Source organism: Triticum urartu, chromosome 5A, assembly GCF_056163025.1.
Source record: "Triticum urartu cultivar PI428250 chromosome 5A, HENAU_Tu73, whole genome shotgun sequence".
NCBI classification, from domain to species: Eukaryota; Viridiplantae; Streptophyta; class Magnoliopsida; order Poales; family Poaceae; genus Triticum; species Triticum urartu.
This window is the reverse complement of record NC_141877.1, coordinates 57,515,656-57,542,514: the sequence shown is the minus strand read 5'-3', so window position 1 is coordinate 57,542,514 and position 26,859 is coordinate 57,515,656. Positions and strand designations below refer to the sequence as shown.

The 26,859-nt window shown below is 44.1% G+C and overlaps 1 pseudogene; it reads right to left on the bottom strand.

Annotated features, from left to right (window-relative positions):
* Positions 1 to 11,112: 11,112 nt before the first annotated feature.
* Positions 11,113 to 14,205, bottom strand: LOC147968012 (uncharacterized; annotated as a pseudogene).
* Positions 14,206 to 26,859: the final 12,654 nt, after the last annotated feature.

Here is a 26,859-nt window from a genome sequence, read left to right as displayed (position 1 = left end):
GCATAGTGGCTCAAAGTTACCCATAACCAGGGCACGGCTAATCATGATTAGTTTTAATACTCTGCAGAGTTTAGTACGCTTTACCCACTGGACCCAATCCAAAGATTGAGACGAAGTCTTTCAGAAGAGGTTCCCTTGACCACCTGACAGCCACATCCCACCTACATATGCTACATCTGTCGACACTGTCTAGGCCAGGGTTCCAACAACTAATCAACTAAGCCATAGCCCATATAGCCAGTGGCCGCACATGGAAGCTACTAGTCACTAAGTCTGTCTGATCTTTTTGAACCTGGGCGGCATTCCACTTAGGGTGCACTCTCATGAGCGCATGGCCTTAGAAAAGGTGCAAGACCCCATGATGCCTTGCCTCAACACCAAGCAATACCACTTCCGCCCAGAGGTGAGTTAAATCCTGAGTTACTACTCAATTTGTTAAATATATATAATACTCACATAAACTCAATGAATACACGAACCACCCCCGTCTACAAAGCATAGCAACCTACCACTACCACGATTTGCAAAGACGGGAAGATAGCTCATCAGCATAGCAAAAATAATATAGTATTCCTATACATGCATATATTCATAGTGTGATATAACTACATGCATAGAAAACAATAGGTAAAGGATGATCAACATGTAACTTGCCTTGGTTCTGGTTCAGAAAGTCACACTCCTGACAATAGCTCGCGTCGCACTCCAGACAATCTACACGTTTCACACAATTCAACAAATCAATCACCGAAACACGAAAAGAACCAAAACAAAACCAACAGCAAGAAAAACATTTTAAAAACTCAACAACAATAGCTTAACAGCACCTAAATTGCACTATGGTCACAACGCAAAAAGAATCACTCGATTCCGATAAACGGTTTGAGAGTTACGGCCTCCGGAAGGTTTAATTCAAATTCAAACGAATTCAAATTTGAACAGAGCAAACATGTGCAAAGTTGGTACTGTGATAATGTGCTGATTTTTGTGAGTGCATAGGAAAAAGAATTACCTAATTTGGACATATAGGTTAAAAGATATAGCTAATTGAAGTTAGAGTTGAAATCTGAAAATAAAACAAAAGAAAACAGAAATCCCCTGCACAGTTCACGCGTTACTGTAGCAACTCCTGTGCGTGTCCTGTAGCGAAGTGCCACGTGGCAGTGCTTGATTGGCCGGGCGCGTGTGCTCACCAGAAAAACAGAGGAAAACGACGGTGCTCTCGGGCGTTGGCGGCGGCGCTCCTCCGGTGGGTCTCCGGTGAAGGAGAGGTGACGGACGGGTGCGGAGGTGAGTGGCAGAGGCGGTGGTGGTGTCGGACGGCGGCGAGGTGGACTGTGCCGGCGGTGGTGAAGACCTGAACGCGGCAACTCCGGCGGCGGCGGTCGAGCTCGTCCCACTCGCGCTGCTGCGTTTTCGTCCAAGCAAGAATGTCAGGAAGGTGCGGCGTTGAGAGGAGGGTCGAGGGGAGTGAACGATGTGGCCGATGGTGTCCTTACGGAGGTGGAATCCTCCGGCGAAGACGGCGGACAGCGGAGCTCCGGTGCGAGATCCAAAATGCTCCAGCGGCTTCGTGTGGTCGAAGGAGGACGAGGGGAGGCTGCGGTCGGGTTCCCCTAGGGTTTAGCTCGCGCGTGGCGTCTCCAGGGTGCTCGGGGTGGACCAGGGCATCGGGTCGATCCGGCTCGGCCTTGGTCGCGTGTACGATGCGCTCCAATCCGGCTCGGGGAAGGAGACGAGCAGGGGCGCGGTGCGGGTCGGGCGATGCGGTGCGGCTGTGCGTACCGCTTCGCGACTGCGAGCGAGCGGGCTGCGGGGCTGGCGGTTGGCTGAGGCGCGGTGCGCGACTGGGCCGACTGGCTGCAGCGCTGCGGTGCTGCGCTGTTTTTTTAAAACAACAGCAGAAAAAATACACAGTATAAATTCTAAATAAAAATACCTAGACACAAAGTAAAAATAGCTCTACAGCTATAAACTACAGGAACACTAGTTCCAACACTAATACAATTTTTGTAAAATAATTTTGATGCAATAGGCCACTCAAATAGCAATAAAACAATCAAATAAAATATTTTGAAGATTGCAAAAATTACCAGAACATATCATATGAACTGGAAATAATATTCTGCACATTATGAACATTTTTAAAATAGGGGAGAAGTCATGTTATCTCCACTCCAAATAAATTGCCTTTTGTTGCATAATAATTTGAATATTCTGAAAAAGCAAATAATGAAATAAAAATATGATATGCATATGAATGATCTATTAACATCCTAATTTAGGAAAATTGGGATGTTACATATATCCTGTCTACTTTAATGCATCTATACACTTGGTAAAGGTGGGAGGCTCGGCCTTATGCCTGGTGGGGAACGTAGTAATTTAAAAAAAATTCCTACGCACACGCAAGATCATGGTGATGCATAGCAATGAGAGGAGAGAGTGTGATCTACGTACCCTTGTAGATTTACAACGGAAGCGTTTGGTTGATGTAGTCGTACATCTCCACGGCCCGACCGATTAAGCACCGAAACTACGACTCCTCCGAGTTCTAGCACACGTTCAGCTCGATGACGATCTCCGGACTCCGATCCAGCAAAGTGTCGGGGAAGAGTTCCGTCAGCACGATGGCGTGGTGACGATCTTGATGTACTACTGTCGCAGGGCTTCGCCTAAGCACCGCTACAATATTATCAAGGACTATGGTGGCAGGGGGCGCCGCACACGGCTAAGAATATGATCACGTGGATCAACTTGTGTGTGTATGGGGTGCCCCCTGCCCCCGTATATAAAGGAGTGGAGGAGGGGAGGGCCGGCCCTCTCTATGGCGCGCCCTAGGGGAGTCCTACTCCCACCGGGAGTAGGATTCCCCCTTTCCTAGTCCAACTAGGAGTCCTTCCATGTAGTAGGAGCAGGAAACAAGGAAGGGGCGCAGCCCCTCCCCCTAGTCCAATTCGGACTAGGCCTTGGGGGGGCGCGTGGCCTGCCCTATGCAGCCCCTCTCTCTTTCCCGTATGGCCCAATAAGGCCCAATACTTCTCCCGGCAAATTCCCGTAACTCTCCGGTACTCCGAAAAATACTCGAATCACTCGGAACCTTTCCGATGTCCGAATATAGTCGTCCAATATATCGATTTTTACGTCTCGACCATTTCGAGACTCCTCGTCATGTCCCCGATCTCATCCGGGACTCCGAACTCCTTCGGTACATCAAAACTCATAAACTCATAACATAACCGTCATCGAAACCTTAAGCGTGCGGACCCTACGGTTCGAGAACAATGTAGACATGACCGAGACATGTCTCCGGTCAATAACCAATAGCGGAACCTGGATGCTCATATTGGCTCCTACATATTCTACGAAGATCTTTATCGGTCAGACCGCATAACAACATACGTTGTTCCCTTTGTCATCGGTATGTTACTTGCCCGAGATTCGATTGTCGGTATCCAATACCTAGTTCAATCTCGTTATCGGCAAGTCTCTTTACTCGTTCCGTAATACATCATCTCACAACTAACTCATTAGCTGCAATGCTTGCAAGGCTTAAGTGATGTGCATTACCGAGAGGGCCCAGAGATACCTCTCCGATAATCGGAGTGACAAATCCTAATCTCGAAATACGCCAACCCAACATGTACCTTTGGAGACACCTGTAGAGCTCCTTTATAATCACCCAGTTACGTTGTGACGTTTGGTAGCACACAAAGTGTTCCTCCGGCAAACGGGAGTTGCATAATCTCATAGTCATAGGAACATGTATAAGTCATGAAGAAAGCAATAGCAACATACTAAACGATCGGGTGCTTAGTTAATGGATTGGGTCATGTCAATCAGATCATTCATCTAATGATGTGATCCCGTTAATCAAATAACAACTCTTTGTCCATGGTTAGAACCATCTTTGATTAACGAGCTAGTCAAGTAGAGGCATACTAGTGACACTCTGTTTGTCTATGTATTCACATATGTATTATGTTTCCGGTTAATACAATTCTAGCATGAATAATAAACATTTATCATGAAATAAGGAAATAAATAATAACTTTATTATTGCCTCTAGGGCATATTTCCTTCAGTCTCCCACTTGCACTAGAGTCAATAATCTAGTTCACATCGCTATGTGATTAACACCAATAGTTCACATCTTTATGTGATTGGTTCACATCTCCATGTGACTAACACCCAAAGGGTTTACTAGATTCAATAATCTAGTTCACATCGCTATGTGATTAACACCCAAAGAGTGATCATGTTTTGCTTGTGAGAGAAATTTAGTCAACGGGCCTGCCAAATTCAGATACGTATGTATTTTGCAAAATTCTATGTCTACAATGCTCTGCACGGAGCTACTCTAGCTAATTGCTCCCACTTTCAATATGTATCCAGATTGAGACTTAGAATCATCTGGATCAGTGTCAAAAACTTGCATCGACGTAACCCTTTACGACGAACCTTTTTGTCACGTCCATAATCGAGAAACATATCCTTATTTCACTAAGGATAATTCTGACCACTATCCAGTGATCTACTCCTAGATCACTATTGTACTCCTTTGCCAAATCAGTGCAGGGTATACAATAGATCTGGTACATAGCATGACATACTTTATAGAACCTATGGCCAAGGCATAGGGAATGACTTTAATTCTCTTTCTATCTTCTGCCGTGGTCGGGCTTTGAGTCTTACTCAATTTCACACCTTGTAACACAGGCAAGAACTCTTTCTTTGACTGTTCCATTTTGAACTACTTCAAAATCTTGTCAAGGTATGTACTCATTGAAAAAACTTATCAAGCGTTTTGATCTATCTCTATAGATCTTGATGCTCAATATGTAAGTAGCTTCACCGAGATCCTTCTTCGAAAAACTTCTTTCAAACACTCCTTTATGCTTTGCAGAATAATTCTACATTATTTCCGATCAACAATATGTCATTTACATATACTTATCAGAAATGCTGTAGTGCTCCCACTCACTTTCTTGTAAATACAGGCTTCACCGCAAGTCTGTATAAAACTATATGCTTTGATCAACTTATCAAAGCCTGTATTCCAACTCCGAGATACTTGCACCAGTCCATAGATGGATCGCTGGAGCTTACATATTTTGTTAGCACCTTTAGGATTGACAAAACCTTCTGGTTGCATCATATACAACTCTTCTTTAAGAAATCCATTAAGGATTGCAGTTTTATTATCCATTTGCCAGATTTCATAAAATGCAGCAATTGCTAACATGATTCGGACAGACTTTAAGCATCGATACGAGTGAGAAAATCTCATCATAGTCAACACCTTGAACTTTGTCAAAAACCTTTTTTGCAAGTCTAGCTTTGTAGATAGTAACACTACTATCAGTGTTCGTCTTTCTCTTGAAGATCCATTTATTTTCTATGGCTTGCCGATCATCGGGCAAGTCAACCAAAGTCCATACTTTGTTCTCATACATGGATCCCATCTCAGATTTCATGGCCTCAAGCCATTTCCCGGAATCTGGGCTCATCATCGCTTCCTCATAGTTTGCAAGTTCGTCATGGTCTAGTAACATGACTTCCAGAACAGGATTACCGTACCACTCTGGTGCGGATCTCACTCTGGTTTACCTACGAGATTCGGTAGTAACTTGATCTGAAGTTACATGATCATCATCGTTAGCTTCCTCACTAATTGGTGTAGTAGTCACAGGAACAGATTTCTGTGATGAACTACTTTCCAATAAGGGAGAAGGTACAATTACCTTATCAAGTTTCTACTTTCCTCCCACTCACTTCTTTCGAGAGAAACTCCTTCTCTAGAGAGGATCCATTCTTAGCAATGAATGTCCTGCCTTCGAATCTGTGATAGAAGGTGTACCCAACTGTCTCCTTTGGGTATCCTATGAAGACATATTTCTCCGATTTGAGTTTGAGCTTATCGAGATGAAACTTTTTCACATAAGCATCGCAACTCCAAACTTTAAGAAACGACAGCTTAGGTTTTTTGCCAAACCATAGTTCACACGGTGTCGCCTCAACGGATTTAGATGGTGCCCTATTTAACGTGAATGCAGCTGTCTCTAATGCATAACCCCAAAACGATAGTGGTAGATCGGTAAGAGACATCATAGATCGCACTATATCTAATAAAGTACGATTATGATGTTCGGACACACCATTACACTATGGTGTTCCAGGTGGCGTGAGTAGTGAAACTATTTCACATTGTTTTAATTGAAGGCCAAACTCGTAACTCAAATATTTTACTTCTGCGATCATATCGTAGAAACTTTTTATTTTCTTGTCACGATGATTTTCCACTTCACTCTGAAATTCTTTGAACTGTTCAAATGTTTCAGACTTATGTTTCATCAAGTAAATATCCCCATATCAGCTCAAATCATCTGTGAAGGTTAGAAAATAATGATACCTGCTGCAAGCCTTAATATTCATCGGACCACATACATCAGTATGTATGATTTCCAACAAATCTGTTGCTTGCTTCATTGTTCCGGAGAACGACGTTTTAGTCATCTTGCCCATAAGGCATGGTTCGCAAGCATCAAGTGATTCATAATCAAGTGATTCCAAAAGCCCATCAACATGGAGTTTCTTCATGCGCTTTACATCAATATGACTTAAACGGCAGTGCCACAAATAAGTTGCACTATCATTATTAACTTTGCGTCTTTTTGGTTTCAATATTATGAATATGTGTATCACTACGATCGAGATCCAATGAACTTGTTTCATTGGGTGTATGACCATCGAAGGTTTTATTCATGTAAACAGAACAACAATTATTCTCTGACTTTAATGAATAACCGTATTGCAATAAACATGATCAAATCATGCTCAACGCAAAAACCAAATAACACTTATTTAGGTTCAACACTAATCCCGAAAGTATAGGGGAGTGTGCGATGATGATCATATCAATCTTGGAACTACTTCCAACACACATCGTCACTTCACCCTTAACTAGTCTCTGTTTATTCTGCAACTCCTGTTTCGAGTTACTACTCTTAGCAACTGATCCAGTATCAAATACTGAGTGGTTGCTATAAACACTAGTAAAGTACACATCAATAACATGTATATCAAATATACTTTTGTTCACTTTGCCATCCTTCTTATCCGCCAAATACTTGGGGTAGTTCCGCTTCCAGTGACCAGTCCCTTTGCAGTAGAAGCACTTAGTCTCAGGCTTAGGACCAGACTTGGGCTTCTTCACTTGAGCAGCAACTTGCTTGCTGTTCTTCTTGAAGTTCCCCTTCTTCCCTTTGCCCTTTTCTTGAAACTAGTGATCTTGTCAACCATTAACACTTGATGTATTTCTTGATTTCTACCTTCGTCGATTTCAGCATCACGAAGAGCTTGGGAATCGTTTCCGTTATCCCTTGCATACTATAGTTCATCACGAAGTTCTACTAACTTGGTGATGGTGACTAGAGAATTCTGTCAATCACTATCTTATCTGGAAGATTAACTCCCACTTGATTCAAGCGATTGTAGTACTCAGACAATCTGGGCACATGCTCACTAGTTGAGCGATTCTCCTCCATCTTTTAGCTATAGAACTTGTTGGAGACTTCATATCTCTCAACTCGGGTATTTGCTTGAAATATTAACTTCAACTCCTGGAACATCTCATATGGTCCATGACGTTCAAAACGTCTTTTGAAGTCCCGATTCTAAGCCGTTAAGCATGGTGCACTAAACTATTAAGTAGTCATCATATTGAGCTAGCCAAACGTTTATAACGTCTGCATCTGCTCCTACAATAGGTCTTTCACCTAGCGGTGCATCAAGGACATAATTCTTCTGTGCAGCAATGAGGATAAACCTCAGATCACGGATCCAATCTGCATCATTGTTACTAACATTTTTCAACACAATTTTCTCTAGGAACATATCAAAATAAACACAGGGAAGCAACAACGCGAGCTATTGATCTACAACATAATTTGCAAAATACTACCAGGACTAAGTTCATGATGAATTTAAGTTCAATTTAATCATATTACTTAAGAACTCCCACTTAGATAGACATCCCTCTAATCCTCTAAGTGATCACGTGATCCAAATCAACTAAACCATGTCCGATCATCATGTGCGATGGAGTAGTTTCAATGGTGAACATCACTATGTTGATCATATCTACTATATGATTCACGCTCGACCTTTCGGTCTCCGTGTTCCGAGGCCATATCTGTATATGCTTGGCTCGTCAAGTATAACCGGAGTATTCCGCGTGTGCAACTGTTTTGCACCCGTTGTATTTGAACGTAGAGCCTATCACACCCGATCATCACGTGGTGTCTCAGCACGAAGAACTTTCGCAACGGTGCATACTCAGGGAGAACACTTCTTGATAATTAGTGAGAGATCATCTTAAAATGCTACCGTCAAACAAAGCAAAAATAAGATGTATAAAGGATAAACATCATATGCAATCAAAATATGTGACATGATATGGCCATCATCATCTTGTGCCTTTGATCTCCATCTCCAAAGCATCATCATGATTTCCATCGTCACCGGCATGACACCATGATCTCTATCATCTTGATCTATATCAATATGTCGTCACATGGTCGTCTCGCCAACTATTGCTCTTGCAACTATTGCTATCGCATAGCGATAAAGTAAAGCAATTATTTGGCGCTTGCATCTTATGCAATAAAGAGACAACCATAAGGATTTTGCCAGTTGCTGATAACTTCAACAAAACATGATCATCTCATACAACAACTTATATTTCATCACGTTATGACCATATCACATCACAACATGCCCTGCAAAAACAAGTTAGACGTCCTCTACTTTGTTGTTGCAAGTTTTACGTGGCTGCTACGGGCTTAAGCAAGAACCAATCTTACCTACGCATCAAAACCACAACGATAGTTTGTCAAGTTGGTGCTGTTTTAACCTTCGCAAGGACCGGGCGTAGCCACACTCGGGTCAACTAAAGTTGGAGAAACTGTCACCCGCTAGCCACCTTTCTGCAAAGCACTTCGGGAGAACCGGTCTCGCGTAAGCGTACGCGTAATGTCGGTCCGGGCCGCTTCATCCAACAATACCGCCGAACCAAAGTATGACATGCTGGTAAGCAGTATGACTTATATCGCCCACAACTCACTTGTGTTCTACTCGTGCATATAACATCAAACCATAAAAACCTGGCTCGGATGCCACTGTTGGGAATGTAGTAATTTAAAAAAATTTCCTACACACACGCAAGATCATGGTGATGCATAGCAACGAGAGGGGAGAGTGTGATCTACGTACCCTTGTAGATCGACAACGGAAGCGTTTGGTTGATGTAGTCGTACGTCTCCACGGCCCGACCGATCAAGCACCGAAACTACGGCACCTCCGAGTTCTAGCACACGTTCAGCTCGATGACGATCCCCGGACTCCGATCCAGCAAAGTGTCGGGGAAGAGTTCCGTCAGCACAACGGCGTGGTGACGATCTTGATGTACTACTGTCGCAGGGCTTCGCCTAAGCACGGCTACAATATTATCGAGGACTATGGTGGCAGGGGGCGCCGCACACGGCTAAGAATATGATCACGTGGATCAACTTGTGTGTCTATGGGGTGCCCCCTGCCCCCGTATATAAAGGAGTGGAGGAGGGGAGGTCCGGCCCTCTCTATGGCGCGCCCTAGGGGAGTCCTACTCCCACCGGGAGTAGGATTCCCCCTTTCCTAGTCCAACTAGGAGTCCTTCCATGTAGTAGGAGTAGGAAACAAGGAAGGGGCGCAGCCCCTCCCCCTAGTCCAATTCGGACTAGGCCTTGGGGGGGCACGTGGCCTGCCCTAGGCAGCCCCTCTCTCTTTCCCGTATGGCCCAATAAGGCCCAATACTTCTCCCGGCGAATTCCCGTAACTCTCCGGTACTCCGAAAAATACTCGAATCACTCGGAACCTTTCCGATGTCCGAATATAGTCGTCCAATATATCGATTTTTACGTCTCGACCATTTAGAGACTCCTCGTCATGTCCCCGATCACATCCGGGACTCCGAACTCCTTCGGTACATCAAAACTCATAAACTCATAATATAACCGTCATCGAAACCTTAAGCGTGCGGACCTTACGGTTCGAGAACAATGTAGACATGACCGAGACATGTCTCCGGTCAATAACCAATAGCGGAACCTGGATGCTCATATTGGCTCCTACATATTCTACGAAGATCTTTATCGGTCAGACCGCATAACAACATACGTTGTTCCCTTTGTCATCGGTATGTTACTTGCCCAAGATTCGATCGTCGGTATCCAATACCTAGTTCAATCTCGTTATCGGCAAGTCTCTTTACTCGTTCCGTAATACATCATCTCACAACTAACTCATTAGCTGCAATGCTTGCAAGGCTTAAGTGATGTGCATTACCGAGAGGGCCCAGAGATACCTCTCCGACAATCGGAGTGACAAATCCTAATCTCGAAATACGCCAACCCAACATGTACCTTTGGAGACACCTGTAGAGCTCCTTTATAATCACCCAGTTACGTTGTGACGTTTGGTAGCACACAAAGTGTTCCTCCGGCAAACGGGAGTTGCATAATCTCATAGTCATAGGAACATGTATAAGTCATGAAGAAAGCAATAGCAACATACTAAACGATCGGGTGCTAAGCTAATGGAATGGGTCATGTCAATCAGATCATTCATCTAATGATGTGATCCCGTTAATCAAATAACAACTCTTTGTCCATGGTTAGGAAACATAACCATCTTTGATTAACGAGCTAGTCAAGTAGAGGCATACTAGTGACACTCTGTTTGTCTATGTATTCACACATGTATTATGTTTCCGGTTAATACAATTCTAGCATGAATAATAAACATTTATCATGAAATAAGGAAATAAATAATAACTTTATTATTGCCTCTAGGGCATATTTCCTTCAAATACATCTTAGCATTACCTGGGTGAATAGAATAAGGTGAATCATGCGCCTCCTGAAGAATCAACTTCCTGATATCTGCATCTTGAGGTACACAAATACGCTTCTCAAACCATATGGCTCCATGTTCATCCGCACGGAAACCTTCTGCCTTACCTTTAACCATATTCTCCTTTATCTCAGCAATCTCCTTATCATTCTTTTGAGCTTCTCAGATCCTGTCAAGCAAAGTAGGCTTTACCTCAAGTGTTGACAAATATCCCTTAGGAACAATCTCCAACCTGAGATTCCTGAACTGTTCACATAACTCGGGTGGCATATTATCAATATTAACTGCATTAGCATGGCTCCTACGACTCAACGCATCAGCAACAACATTAGCCTTACCAGGATGATACTGCACATTCAAATCATAATCCTTAATAAGCTCCAACCATCTCCTCTGCTTGAGGTTCAAATCCTTCTGAGTAAAAATATACTTCAAGCTCTTATGATCAGTAAATATATCAGAATGATTACCAATAAGATATGGCCTCCAAGTTTTCAATGCCTGCACAACTGAGGCTAACTCCAAATCATGTGTAGGATAATTGTGCTCGTGATTCTTAAGCTGACGTGAAGCATATGAAACAACTTTACCTTTCTACATCAAAACACTCCCAAGTCCTTGACGAGAAGCATCACAATATACCTGGAAGTCCTTATGTATGTCTGGCAGAGTTAAAACTGGTGCTGTAACCAAACGCTGCTTCAACTCCTGAAAGCTGGCTTCACATTCATCAGTCCAAACAAACTTCTTCTCCTTCTTCAACAATTCAGTCATAGGCTTTGCAATCTTGGAAAAGTTCTCAATAAACCTCCTGTAATAACCTGCAAGGCCCAAAAAGCTGCGAATCTCTCCAACTGTCGTGGGTGTCTCCCACTCTGTAACTGCAGCAACCTTAGATGGATCAACTGCAACTCCATTACCTGACACAACATGTCCAAGGAATGCTACCTCATCCAGCCAAAACTCACATTTGCTGAACTTGGCATACAGCTGATGTTCCCTTAGTTTCTCCATTACCAAATGCAAATGCACCTCATGCTCTTGCTTATTCTTGGAGAACACCAATATATCATCAATGAAAACAACCACAAATTTATCCAAGAACTCCATAAACACCTTGTTCATCATATTCATGAAGTATGCAGGGGCGTTAGTCAATCCAAATGACATAACAGTATATTCATACAACCCATACCTCATAGTAAAAGCAGTCTTTGGAATATCTTGCTCACGAATCTTCAATTGATGATAACCAGAACGAAGGTCAATCTTAGAAAACACAGTAGCTCCATCCAACTGGTCAAATAGATCATTTATCATAGGCAAAGGATACTTATTCTTAATGGTTACCTCATTCAGAGAACGATAATCAACACATATCCTCAAGGTCCCATCCTTCTTCTCCACAAACAAAACTGGGGCTCCCCAAGGTGATGAACTTGGGCGAATAAATCCTTGTGCCTGCAATTCTCTTATCTGCTTCTTCAATTCTTCCAACTCTTTAGGAGGCATTCTATACGGTCTCTTTGCAATAGGTCCAGTGCCTGGTATTAAATCAATCAGAAACTCAATATCTCTATCTGGTGGCATACCTGGCAGCTCCTTTGGAAACACATCTGGATAATCTCTCACAACTGGCACCTCTTCCAGGCTACCCCCCTTAAGAGAGTTCACCTGCACCTGATTACGCTTATACTTACACACATATTTGATTCTCTTCCCTCCTGGTGCACTGAGAGTAATAGATCAACTGGCACAATCAATGCGACATTTATATAACTGCAACCAATCCATACCCAAAATAACATCCAGACCTTGTGACTTCAATATAATCAAATCCGTAGGAAAATCATGCTTTCCAATAGACAAAGTCAACTGATGGCAACCAACACCTGCTATCATCTCAGCTCCTAGGGAACTCACTCTAATAGGCATACTAAGTGTTTTGGTTGGCAATCCATGTTTATCAACAAATACCCTCGAAATAAATGAATGCGATGCACTAGTATAAAAAAGAACAAGTGCAGGTACTGAATTAATCAAGAACTTACCAATCACTGCATCAGGTTCATTGTAAACCTCCTCCACATTAACATGATTTACATGACCCTTTTGGAAGGGGTTTGGCTTGCTGGATCCTAAGTTCTTCGCCCCCGGGCAATCTGTGGCATAGTGCCCCATAGCCTTACACCTGAAGCACTGCACCTGACTCAAATCCCTTGGCGCACATGTAACCTGGTGGTTCTGGTTATTGTTCCCTCCATTGCCATTACCATTACCATTACCTCTGCCATTGCCATTATTACTCTTGTGCCCATTATGATGATGGTGGCCATTATGGTTGTGGCCATTCCCTCCATGATGATTATGATCATTACCTCCATGATGATTATGTCCATTACCTCCATGATGATTATGATCATTACCTCCATGATGATTATGTCCATCACCTCCATGATGATTATGTCCATTACCTCCATTACCATGATATGAAGTGCGTGGCTTCTGCTATGGTCCTGAATTATACCTGTTATTGTTGTTGTACTTCCTCTTGCGATTCTCTATGGCCTGTTGCTTTCCCACCAACACAATGGCCTTATCAATTAGGTCCTGACAATTCCTAAAAGTGGCCACTGTCAACTGAAGGCTCAAGTCATCATTTAGGCCCTCCAAGAATTTCTCCTGCCTAGATGCATCAGTGTTAACATCATTAGGAGCATAACGTGCAAGATTATTAAATTCCTCCACATACGCATTAACTGTGCGACCTCCCTGGCGCAAACTACGAAACTCCTTCTTTTTCAGACTCATAGCACCAGTAGACACATGTGCAGCACGGAAAGCATCCTGAAACTGAGGCCATGTGATAGTAGCAATGGGATAGGTGACCAAGTAATTGTCCCACCAAGCTGCAGCAGGACCCTCCAACAAATGTGAGGCAAACCTCACCCTCTCCGCATCTGTGCATCCAACCGTCTCCAGGTTCCTATTGACTGCACGGAGCCATTCATCAGCCACAATAGGTTCAGGGGAACTAGAGAACCTCTGAGGATTCAACCTCAAGAACCTGGTAAGCATATCCATAGGTGGCGGTGGCGGCGGATTGTTGTTGTTATTGTTGTTGTTCTGGTTCTGAGTAAGCAACTGGATCAACTGGGCCTGTCCCTCAATAACCTGCTGTATGTATGGTGGTACTCCATTGCCATTATTGTCTCCTCCTGCAGTATTGCGTCTAGTATCACGCCTCGGCGGCATCTGGTGGGCAAGCATAGATGAGTTACAGATATAATAGGGCCAAAAGCTATGTATATATAAATATATTCTACCCATATGCATAATATGATCAAGCCAACAAAACACAACAACGAATAACACCCAAAAACAAACAACAAACAATATGGTAATATTATATATATATATAGTCGAATAATTTCAACACTAAGCAATTTAACAAACAACTACCAATCAAGCAAACAATCTAGTATCTTCATACCACGAAAGTGGGCATAATCAGATACGCTAACACGATAACGTGGCAATATAAAACAAACATGAATGGTGGTCTCAGCACTAGTTCCTACTTAACTGTTCAAGATACTTGAGGGGGTTAACTAATAAACAGTAAGAAGTATAGCTAGTTTATAAAATAACTTTCACTCCTATGGCTTTTCTAATCCATTTTCTAGGGTCACGTCCTACAGTTAACACACTGCTTTGATACCATCTGTAACGACCAAACCTCGAAGGATTTGAGTCTCTGTGCTTACCGTGCTAGTCCCTGGATCGAACTCGCTAGCACACACAGTATAGATGAATACCAGAATAGCAAGTGCATCATTTATTACATCGTATGATCCAGAATATATAAAATAAAACAATCTGCATAGCACTTGGCTAGCTTTATTCAATCAAACAGCGGAAAGTAGCAGAAAATAACGATGAGTCCCATCATAGCCCACTGGCGATGGTGAGTGCAGACTCGCGACCCTAACGGTACCTTACTCTTCGTCAGAATATCCTGCAACATGAGACGTTGCAGCCATATAGGTCAATACTTGGAATGTATTGGCAAGTTACACAGGAGTAATAATAAAGCAGACCTACATGTATATGCATAGTACAACAAAGAAAGGCTTGAGGGTTTATTTTTGCAGAAAGCTGATTTTATCCTAATAACTACCTAATAGTCAAATTTTTATTTAGTTCTTTTATTACTACAATTAAATGCACAAGGTTGAGTTGGCAAAATCAACTCAACCTACCCTTTATTAAGTTGCCCAACAAATTTATGAAGTGTCACATCTGTCAAGATCATCCAGCAACTGTAATGGCATAGTGGCTCAAAGTTACCCATAACCAGGGCACGGCTAATCATGATTAGTTTTAATACTCTGCAGAGTTTAGTATGCTTTACCCACTGGACCCAATCCAAAGATTGAGACGAAGTCTTTCATAAGAGGTTCCCTTGACCACCTGACAGCCACATCCCACCTACATATGCTACATCTGTCGACACTGTCTAGGCCAGGGTTCCAACAACTAATCAACTAAGCCATAGCCCATATAGCCAGTGGCCGCACATGGAAGCTACTAGTCACTAAGTCTGTCTGATCTTTTTGAACCTGGGCGGCATTCCACTTAGGGTGCACTCTCATGAGCGCATGGCCTTAGAAAAGGTGCAAGACCCCATGATGCCTTGCCTCAACACCAAGCAATACCACTTCCGCCCAGAGGTGAGTTAAATCCTGAGTTACTACTCAATTTGTTAAATATATATAATACTCACATAAACTCAATGAATACACGAACCACCCCCGTCTACAAAGCATAGCAACCTACCACTACCACGATTTGCAAAGACGGGAAGATAGCTCATCAGCATAGCAAAAATAATATAGTATTCCTATACATGCATATATTCATAGTGTGATATAACTACATGCATAGAAAACAATAGGTAAAGGATGATCAACATGTAACTTGCCTTGGTTCTGGTTCAGAAAGTCACACTCCTGACAATAGCTCGCGTCGCACTCCAGACAATCTACACGTTTCACACAATTCAACAAATCAATCACCGAAACACGAAAAGAACCAAAACAAAACCAACAGCAAGAAAAACATTTTAAAAACTCAACAACAATAGCTTAACAGCACCTAAATTGCACTATGGTCACAACGCAAAAAGAATCACTCGATTCCGATAAACGGTTTGAGAGTTACGGCCTCCGGAAGGTTTAATTCAAATTCAAACGAATTCAAATTTGAACAGAGCAAACATGTGCAAAGTTGGTACTGTGATAATGTGCTGATTTTTGTGAGTGCATAGGAAAAAGAATTACCTAATTTGGACATATAGGTTAAAAGATATAGCTAATTGAAGTTAGAGTTGAAATCTGAAAATAAAACAAAAGAAAACAGAAATCCCCTGCACAGTTCACGCGTTACTGTAGCAACTCCTGTGCGTGTCCTGTAGCGAAGTGCCACGTGGCAGTGCTTGATTGGCCGGGCGCGTGTGCTCACCAGAAAAACAGAGGAAAACGACGGTGCTCTCGGGCGTTGGCGGCGGCGCTCCTCCGGTGGGTCTCCGGTGAAGGAGAGGTGACGGACGGGTGCGGAGGTGAGTGGCAGAGGCGGTGGTGGTGTCGGACGGCGGCGAGGTGGACTGTGCCGGCGGTGGTGAAGACCTGAACGCGGCAACTCCGGCGGCGGCGGTCGAGCTCGTCCCACTCGCGCTGCTGCGTTTTCGTCCAAGCAAGAATGTCAGGAAGGTGCGGCGTTGAGAGGAGGGTCGAGGGGAGTGAACGATGTGGCCGATGGTGTCCTTACGGAGGTGGAATCCTCCGGCGAAGACGGCGGACAGCGGAGCTCCGGTGCGAGATCCAAAATGCTCCAGCGGCTTCGTGTGGTCGAAGGAGGACGAGGGGAGGCTGCGGTCGGGTTCCCCTAGGGTTTAGCTCGCGCGTGGCGTCTCCAGGGTGCTCGGGGTGGACCAGGGCATCGGGTCGATCCGGCTCGGCCTTGGTCGCGTGTACGATGCGCTCCAATCCGGCTCGGGGAAGGAGACGAGCAGGGGCGCGGTGCGGGTCGGGCGATGCGGTGCGGCTGTGCGTACCGCTTCGCGACTGCGAGCGAGCGGGCTGCGGGGCTGGCGGTTGGCTGAGGCGCGGTGCGCGACTGGGCCGACTGGCTGCAGCGCTGCGGTGCTGCGCTGTTTTTTTAAAACAACAGCAGAAAAAATACACAGTATAAATTCTAAATAAAAATACCTAGACACAAAGTAAAAATAGCTCTACAGCTATAAACTACAGGAACACTAGTTCCAACACTAATACAATTTTTGTAAAATAATTTTGATGCAATAGGCCACTCAAATAGCAATAAAACAATCAAATAAAATATTTTGAAGATTGCAAAAATTACCAGAACATATCATATGAACTGGAAATAATATTCTGCACATTATGAACATTTTTAAAATAGGGGAGAAGTCATGTTATCTCCACTCCAAATAAATTGCCTTTTGTTGCATAATAATTTGAATATTCTGAAAAAGCAAATAATGAAATAAAAATATGATATGCATATGAATGATCTATTAACATCCTAATTTAGGAAAATTGGGATGTTACATATATCCTGTCTACTTTAATGCATCTATACACTTGGTAAAGGTGGGAGGCTCGGCCTTATGCCTGGTGGGGAACGTAGTAATTTAAAAAAAATTCCTACGCACACGCAAGATCATGGTGATGCATAGCAATGAGAGGAGAGAGTGTGATCTACGTACCCTTGTAGATTTACAACGGAAGCGTTTGGTTGATGTAGTCGTACATCTCCACGGCCCGACCGATTAAGCACCGAAACTACGACTCCTCCGAGTTCTAGCACACGTTCAGCTCGATGACGATCTCCGGACTCCGATCCAGCAAAGTGTCGGGGAAGAGTTCCGTCAGCACGATGGCGTGGTGACGATCTTGATGTACTACTGTCGCAGGGCTTCGCCTAAGCACCGCTACAATATTATCAAGGACTATGGTGGCAGGGGGCGCCGCACACGGCTAAGAATATGATCACGTGGATCAACTTGTGTGTGTATGGGGTGCCCCCTGCCCCCGTATATAAAGGAGTGGAGGAGGGGAGGGCCGGCCCTCTCTATGGCGCGCCCTAGGGGAGTCCTACTCCCACCGGGAGTAGGATTCCCCCTTTCCTAGTCCAACTAGGAGTCCTTCCATGTAGTAGGAGTAGGAAACAAGGAAGGGGCGCAGCCCCTCCCCCTAGTCCAATTCGGACTAGGCCTTGGGGGGGCGCGTGGCCTGCCCTAGGCAGCCCCTCTCTCTTTCCCATATGGCCCAAAAAGGCCCAATACTTCTCCCGGCGAATTCCCGGGCCAGTGCTCCTCTGAGTGTTGGTCCAACCTGTCAGCTGCCGGTGGCCACCAGGGGCAACTCTGGGCTAGCCTACCGGAACCTTGGACAATCCGGTGTGCCCTGAGAACGAGATATGTGCATCTCCTATCGGGATTTGTCGGCACATTCGGGTGGCTTTGCTGGACTTGTTTTACCATTGTCGAGATGTCTTGTAATCGGGATTCCGAGTCTGATCGGGTTGTCTTGGGAGAAGGAATATCCTTCGTTCACCGTGAGAGCTTGTGATGGGCTAACTTGGGACACCCCTGCAGGGATTTGAACTTTCGAAAGCCGTGCCCGCGGTTATGGGAAGATGGGAATTTGTTAATGTCCGGTTGTAGAAAACCCGAAACTTAATTTAATTAGAATGAATCAACAGCGTGTGTAGCCGTGATGGTCTCTTTTCGGCAGAGTCCGGGAAGAGAACATGGTCTCGTGTTATGCTTGAACGTAGGTTGTTTTAGGATCACTTCTTGATCATAGTTTCTCGACCGCGCTTTGCCTTCTTTTCTCGCTCTCATTTGCGTATGTTAGCCACCATATATGCTAGTGCTTGTTGCAGCTCCACCTCATACCTTTTACCCTACCTATAAGCTTAAATAGTCTTGATCGCGAGGGTGTGAGATTGCTGAGTCCCCGTGACTCACAGATTACTTCAAAACCAGATGCAGGGACCGATGATACCGTACCAGGAGATGCGACTGAGCTCAAGTGGGAGTTCGATGAGGACTCAGGACGATACTACGTTTCCTTTCCAAACGATCGGTAGTGGAGCCCAATTGGGGCGATCAGGGACAATATGCATTTGGGGTTGTCTTTATTTTGGTTTCGTAGTCGAACCTTGATTGTATCTGGATGATTGTAATGCTTTATTTATGCTATTGTGTGACGTGGCGATTGTAAGCCAACTATGTACCTCTTTTCTTATTCAGTACATGGGATGTGTAAAGATTACCCCACTTGCGACATTGCTTACAATGCGGTTATGCCTCTAAGTCGTGCTTCGATACGTGGGAGATATAGCCACATCATGGGCGTTACACAATGGGGGAGAAGTTTCAGAGAGTTTTGTGGAGAAGTTTAGAGAGTTATATCCTCTTGCTTTGGTTTTGTTCCTTAACATTTGCATCTCATTCGCATGCACTACTTGTTGTTGCATTGCATGGTTGGTTTTGGTAATTGATGACAATCTCTATGGACTAATGGTTGTCTTGAGTTATATTTGAAGGATTTGTCCATAGGCTTTTCTTGAAGTCCATGTGTTGGTTTTTAGGAGTTTATGAGTTGACCAAGGTGGTATTAAGGAATTATCCAAAGATTGGTCATGTGAGTGTTGAGCTTATTGCAAGCACGTCTTGAAGAAGAAGATTGTGTGATCATTCATGTTTACCTTCAAGACATCACCCAAATGAAGAGAGTTGGAAAGATTCAAGGTTGATCAAGACTAAGTCAAGAGTGAATCAAGTTGATCAACTCACAAAGCGTAGAAGATGTACCGAGAGGGATCAAGTGATCCCATGGTATGGTAAGCATTGTCCATTGCAATTTGTGTACTAACCCATGGTCTATGTGAGAGTTCTATGTGGGGCTATGTACGTGTCCATGGGCTTGCGTCAAGAGGAAGATATCATACAACCCATGGAAAGGATGACATCAAGTGGTGATCGTCATCAAGATTGCCGTGTGCAAGTTCAAGTGGAGCATCACGAAGAGATCAAGTGCTTGAATCTTGCTATCCATTGTGGTGTCAATGGACTTATGAAGATGTGCCGAAGAGTGGCTCACCCATAGTGGACTATGGGGGAACAATCATCTAGTCTTCATCGAGCCATCGCAATCAAGAAAGGTGGTCCAACTTGAGGGAGTCAAGATCGCCATCCTCTATCTCAAGCGGACCATGTGTAAGGAAAAGGTTTGCCCTTGATAGTTTTTCTATTTTATCGGTCTCGTGGTGGTAGTTGGGAGACCGGGTTATAGGATCGTTTGCCGTACTATCAAGGGGGGCTCTCAAGTTGGTAGCTTGATCGTATCGTTAGTAGAGAGCTCAAACCATTGCATCCTTGCATCATGTTTCTTGGTTCTTGTTTGGTTCTCTTTGTGAGTCTTAGAGCTTATGGTCATCTTGATGACAAGCTTGAGTTCATCGAAAACAGAGTTCGCATGCGTCTTCTATGATGTTTTTGGTGTTGGAGGTTTTACCGGTCTTATCCGAGGAAGGGTTCTCACCTTTTTCTCTTGGGCCTTTTCTCATTTGCTTCTTATTGATATTTCTTTCAAGTTTGTTTTAGCCCTTGTTGCTAGCTTTCCAACAAACTTGGTTTTATCGAATTCGGAGTCCGTTTGCAGAAGTTGTGGTAGTTTTGGTGTTCTGAAAAGGCTGCAGCGGTACTGCCGCGAATTGGAGCGGATGTAATTTTTTACTACCGCTCTAGAGCGGTACTACCGCGGCTCCTACAGCGGTAGTACCGCTCCGGACCAAAAACTCGTCCCAAGTCCTGCGGTGATAGGCACAGATGTATTTTTTAGTACCGCTCGCAAGCAGTAGTACCGCGATCCCTAGCGGTAGTACCGTGAGGACGAGTGGTAGTACCGCTCCGGCGGTTCTTCTGGCCTTTTTCCTCCTTGCTGTTGTTTTTCAAAGGGCTTCTTTCGCCCTAGCGGTAGTACCGCTCCTTGGAGCGGTAGTACCGCTCTGTGCGGGCTGTGAGGATAACTGTTGGATTTACCCCCTCCTATAAAAGGGGGTCTTCTTCCCCAATGAACCTCATCCTTTGAGCTCGTGTTCTTCCCCCATTGTTGACCTTCTTCGAGCTTGCTAACTCTCAATCCCTCCATGGATTCTTACTAGTTTTTGAGGGAAAATAGAGAGGAGATCTAGATCCACATTTCCACCAATCACTTTCTCCTCTATGTGAGGGGAACCCCTTGGATCTAGATCTTGGAGTTCTTTGTGTTCTCTTTCTTGTTCGTCCTCTCATTTTCCTCCCTAGCATTAGTTGCTTCGGTGGGATTTGAGAGAGAAGGACTAGGGCACTCCGTGTGCCCTTGCCATTGCATTTGATGCAACGGTTTGAGTTCTCCACGGTGATACGTGGAAGTTACAAGTTGAGAAGCTTATTACTCTTGGGTGCTTGGTACCCTTGAGCTTGTTCCTCTTGGGTGCTTGGGCGCCCTAGATGGTTGTTGGTGTTCGAAGCTCAATCATTATGGTGTAAAGCTCTGGGCAAGCGTCGGGGTCCCCAATTAGGTTGTGGAGATCGCCCCGAGCAATTTGACGGGTTCCAGTGACCGCCCCCAAGGGTTGCCAAAGTGTACGGGTTCGGTGACCGCCCCCAAGGGTTGCCATTTGTACGGGTTCGGTGACCGCCCTCAAGGGTTCCTTAGTGGAATCACGGCATCTTGCATTGTGCGAGGGCGTGAGGAGATTACGGTGGCCCTAGTGGCTTCTTGGGGAGCATTGTGCCTCCACACCGCTCCAAACGGAGATTAGCATCCGCAAGGGTGTGAACTTCGGGATACATCGTCGTCTCCGCATGCCTCGGTTATCTCTTACCCGAGCCCTTTTACTTACGCACTTTACTTTGTGATAGCCATATTATTTCTTGTCATATATCTTGCTATCACATAGTTGCTTATCTTGCTTAGCATAAGTTGTTGGTGCATATAGGTGAGCCTAGTTGTTTTAGGTTTTGTGCTTGAAAAATTAACCGCTAGGTTTATTCCGCATTTATTCAAGCCCAAACCGTAATTATTTTAAAATGCCTATTCACCCCCCTCTAGGCGACATCCACGATCTTTCACTCTTTGTCAATGGCGACGACGAATCCGAGCGGCGGCGGTGTAGGCGGCGGCTCGAGCAGCGGTGGCGGTGTGGGCGGGTACAGAGATCTTCCTGGCCTCGGGGCCGATGCGCACCCAGGATTGGCCGAGGGCAACAGCGATAGTTCGTCGTACTACTCGAGCGGCGAGGAAGAAATAGAGAGGCCCCGCTGACCATGGAGCAGCGCCTGCGGATGGCAGAGATCTGGGTCGCCAACCCTTTCACGAGCCATCACTGGACCCATGGATGTGGTGGAGTGCTGTAAGTCCTCCTCCCTCTCCTCTGTTCTTTCTTCCAATTTGGGGGCTAGGGTTAGTGTTAATGAAAAAGTCCAAATTTGCTGGCACTTGTAGTGTGGAGGAGGCTATCTGGGATGTTAGGATTCACTTTGATGCCCTGCATAATTTGGATAGGAAGATATGCAGTTCTGATGTCACTTTTCTCAATCTGTATGCACTGTTGCATACACAAGGATTTACATTCTATGATGAATTGTATCACATGGAGAACACATGCATAGGAGAGCAGAGAGAGCATGGCCTAGACTTGATTGACACAAACATTAAATTGCAGCAAATTAAGAAGCAGCATGAGCATACTTTAGTTTTGAATCTGTTAGTTAGAGCAACAACCACTGGCAGTGCTGCAATTCAGAGAAATGCTGAACTACAAACCATTCTTTATGCACCACCAGTTGTGTATGATCTCAGTGAGCCAGCTGTGCTTGTTGTTGATGACCAAGGGGTTGTTTTTCATAGTCAGGACAGCAGTAGTACTAATGTTGAAGCTTGTGGTTTTTGCACACAAGAGAGCTAAAATCTAGGTAAAGAAAAGATGAAATCTGTGATGGAGGATGAAGTTTTGTTGGAGGAGGGATATTACAGTAGTGATAATTCAGAAGGGGCATATGACAGTGACAACTACTTGGAGAAGTACAGTATTTTTCCAGACACAGAGATAATAGATGGAAAGAGACAAGCAGATGAGGAACGACTAGCAGATGATCAAGATGAATATTCAGATGATGAGTCATAAGAGGAGGAACAACTGCATTACAAGGGTGACACTAAGGTTGAGGATCTGTTTGAGATGGATGAGAGGGAGGAGGAAGAGAGTGGGGATGAAGAGAGGGAGGAGAGCTTGAATGTGGAGTTAGCTCAACAGTTGCAGGTAGAACCTACAAAGAAGAGACAGAAGCTGCCAATTAGGAGGTGCCTCACCACTAGAACACATTCTAGTGTTTTAAAGGAGGTGAAGCAAGATTTCATTCCTTCATCAGATGAAGAAGAAACTGGTTGGCTAATGGATAGTGAAGATGATGGGCATGAGCCACTGCAATTTGTCCTAAAGAAAAGAAAGAAGAGTAGGGCACAGAAAAGAAAACCTAGGATATGGTTCAATGAAAAAATGGAGCACCCACACCAGCAATTATGTAAGTACATGTGCTTCACAAATCAACAACAATTCAGAGATGCTCTGTTGAGCTTGCACATTTCACAGGCAAGAGATTTCAGATATCATAGAAACTCTGACCAAAGGATCATTGCATGTTGCAGAAATGAGCACTGTCAGTTCCACATTGTTGCTACTGTGATCAAAGGTGAAAAGACTTTTGCTATAAAAAATGAACCTAGAGCACACTTGCCCTACCAGTACAGAGTCTTCCAGGGTTAGTGCAAAATGGCTTACAAAGACATATGAGTCATTGTTCAGGTATGATCCAACCACTAGCATACAAAATCTAATTGATGCCTGGCAGGAGAAGTATGGTGTTGAGGTTCCTAAGCACATGGCCTATAGGGCCAAAAACCTAGCTGTGGAAGCTGTCTTAGGAGAGCACAAGAAGCAGTATCCCAGGCTAAGGGACTATGCAGCAACCATCATGCAGACAAACCCTGGAAGTAGGGTTGTAGTTACAACTCTAGTTCCTAAAGCAACAAAAAAATACCACATCCAGGGCCAAGGTTTCATGCAATGTTTTTCTGCTAAAATGGAGCAAGGGAGGGATTTCTCAATGGATGCAGACCTTTCATTGGTTAGTTAGTTGTTTCTTTGCTTTAGTTTCATTGCTATGTACATGATTAAACCTTTGCTTTAGTTTCTTTACTATGTACTGACTTAATTGGTTCTTTTTTTTGCAAAACATGTGTTGATGGATGCTTTATTAAGCTGACCACAGGTGCACAGATCCTTGCTGCCACTGGCAGAGATGGCAATAATAACATTTTTCCAATTGCATTTGCCATTGTTGGTCAGGAGGATACAGCAAATTGGTGTTGGTTTCTGCACCAACTCAAGATATGTCTAGTAGGAGAAGTTGGCCAATTTGGTCCTTATACCATCATGTCAGATAGACAGAAGGTAAGTACATAGTTTGATGTGTGATTTCAGTAGCATAGTTTGTTGTCTATCTTCAACTATATTCAGTAGCTTAGTTTGCTGTGTAATTTCAACAGGGGCTACTCAATGCAGTGAATAGAGTATTTCCAAACTGCCACCAGAGATATTGTCTTAGACACTTATATGCAAATTTCCAGAATGCTGGTTTTAGGGGGGAAGATCTAAAGAAATGCATGGATAATGCCAGTTATGCTTGCAATGAACATAAGTTTAATATTGCTATGAATGATTTGAGAAATGAGTGTGAGGATGCTTGGATCTGGATTAACACAATTCCTAAGAAAACATGGGCTAGGCATGCTTTTGACACTAACTGCAAGACAGATTTGGTTGTTAACAACCTATCTGAGGTGTTCAGCAAGTATATCCTTGATTTTAGGAAAAAGCCTATTAGGACTATGGTTGATGGTATTAAGGACAAGCAAATGGTAAGGTGGCATAGGAATAGAGAGAGAGGAAAGGAAGCTTTCTGGGAGATCACACCACATTATGCTGAGAAGCTAGAGCTGGAAAAGGAGAGGGCCAGATACTGCAAACCCATTCAAGCTGGTGTTAATTTATGGCAAGTGACCAGTGGGTAGCAAACACACCCTGTGAACTTGGATAATCATACACGTGGTTGCAGAAAATGGGACCTCAGTGGCCTACCATGCAACCATGCAATTTCAGCAATTAACAAGGCCAAGAGGTTTCCAGAGGACTTTGTTTGTAAATTCTTCAAAAAACCATTTTATTTGGCAGCATATGAACATATGATCTTTCCTGTTCCTGGTGAACATGACTGGATAAGGACACATGGACCAGACATAGCGCCACCAGAATTTCATGTTAGGAGAGGAAGAAAGCAATAGAAGAGGATCAAGGGCAAGTTTGAAGTGCCAAAGCCAAAGGACAACAGTAGAATGGCCACAATAACATGCTCTAACTATGGTCTCCAAGGCCATAGATACACCAACTGCCTGAAACAATTGAAACCAGATTTGGCTATGAGGAAAAACAAGCATGTGGTAATACCAAATCTCACTTCTTTTCTATTAGTTGACTAGTGCATTTGTTAATATTTTAATGTTGTCTACTAATACCAATCTCACTTCTTTTTGCAAGACACCTGCAAGATCACAGCAGCAACCTACACCTGCAAGATCACAACCCCCACCTATAAGATCACAACAGCAGCCTCCACCTGCAAGATCCCAGCCTGCACCAAGATCACAGCCTCCACCTGCAAGGTCTGGTGCAAGGACTGGTGCAAGGTCTGGTGCAAGTTCACAGCCATCAACTAGTGGTGCAAGGCCATTCACTGCCCCAATATATGCAACTCCTTCTACATCTTCTGCCACAAGAAGTCACACTGGTTGGATGACCTGGTTTTCTCCCAGTGGTAACAGATGAGTGTAATGAGTTGTTGTTTCTCAAAAATATGGTACTGATCAATGTTTTGTGTCCTGAACCATGGTTGGATGCTTAGGTTTGACTGTACTGAACCAACAAGTCAAACTGGTTGGATGATTATGTTTGAGTGTACGGAATTGCTATCAACTATCTTAGTGTTATGGGCAATGTTATGCTATCAATTTGGCAATGTTAAGGTTTGATGATGATTTGATGATTAGTGTTATTGGCAATGTTAAGGTTTAATGATTTGATGATAAGGTTTAGGGTGTTCTCGACGTCGACGGAGCCTAAATGCCTAACCACTTTGGTTTAGGGGGTTCTCGACGTCGATGGAGCCTAAATACCTAACCACTTTGGTTTAGGGGGTTCTCAATGTCGACGGAGCCTAAATGCCTAACCACTTTGGTTTAGGGGGTTCTCGACATTGACGGAGACTAAATACCTAACCACTTTGGTTTAGGGGGTTCTCGACGTCGACGGAGCCTAAATGACTAACCACTTTGGTTTAGGGGTTCTCGACGTTGACGAAGCCTAAATGACTAACCACTTTGGTTTAGGGGGTTCTCGACGTCGACGGAGCCTAAATGACTAACCACTTTGGTTTAGGGGGTTCTCGACGTCGACGGAGCCTAAATGACTAACCACTTTGCTTTAGGGGGTTCTCGACGTCGACGGAGCCTAAATGACCAACCAGTTTGGTTTAGGGGGTTCTCGACGTCGACATAGCCTAAATGCCTAACCACTTTGGTTTAGGGGGTTCTCGACGTCAGACGGACCCTAAATGACTAACCACTTTGGTTTAGGGGGTTCTCGACGTCGACGGACCCTAAATGAGTAGAGTAACCACTATGAGGCAGCCCCACTATGACAAGCAATAACACCATA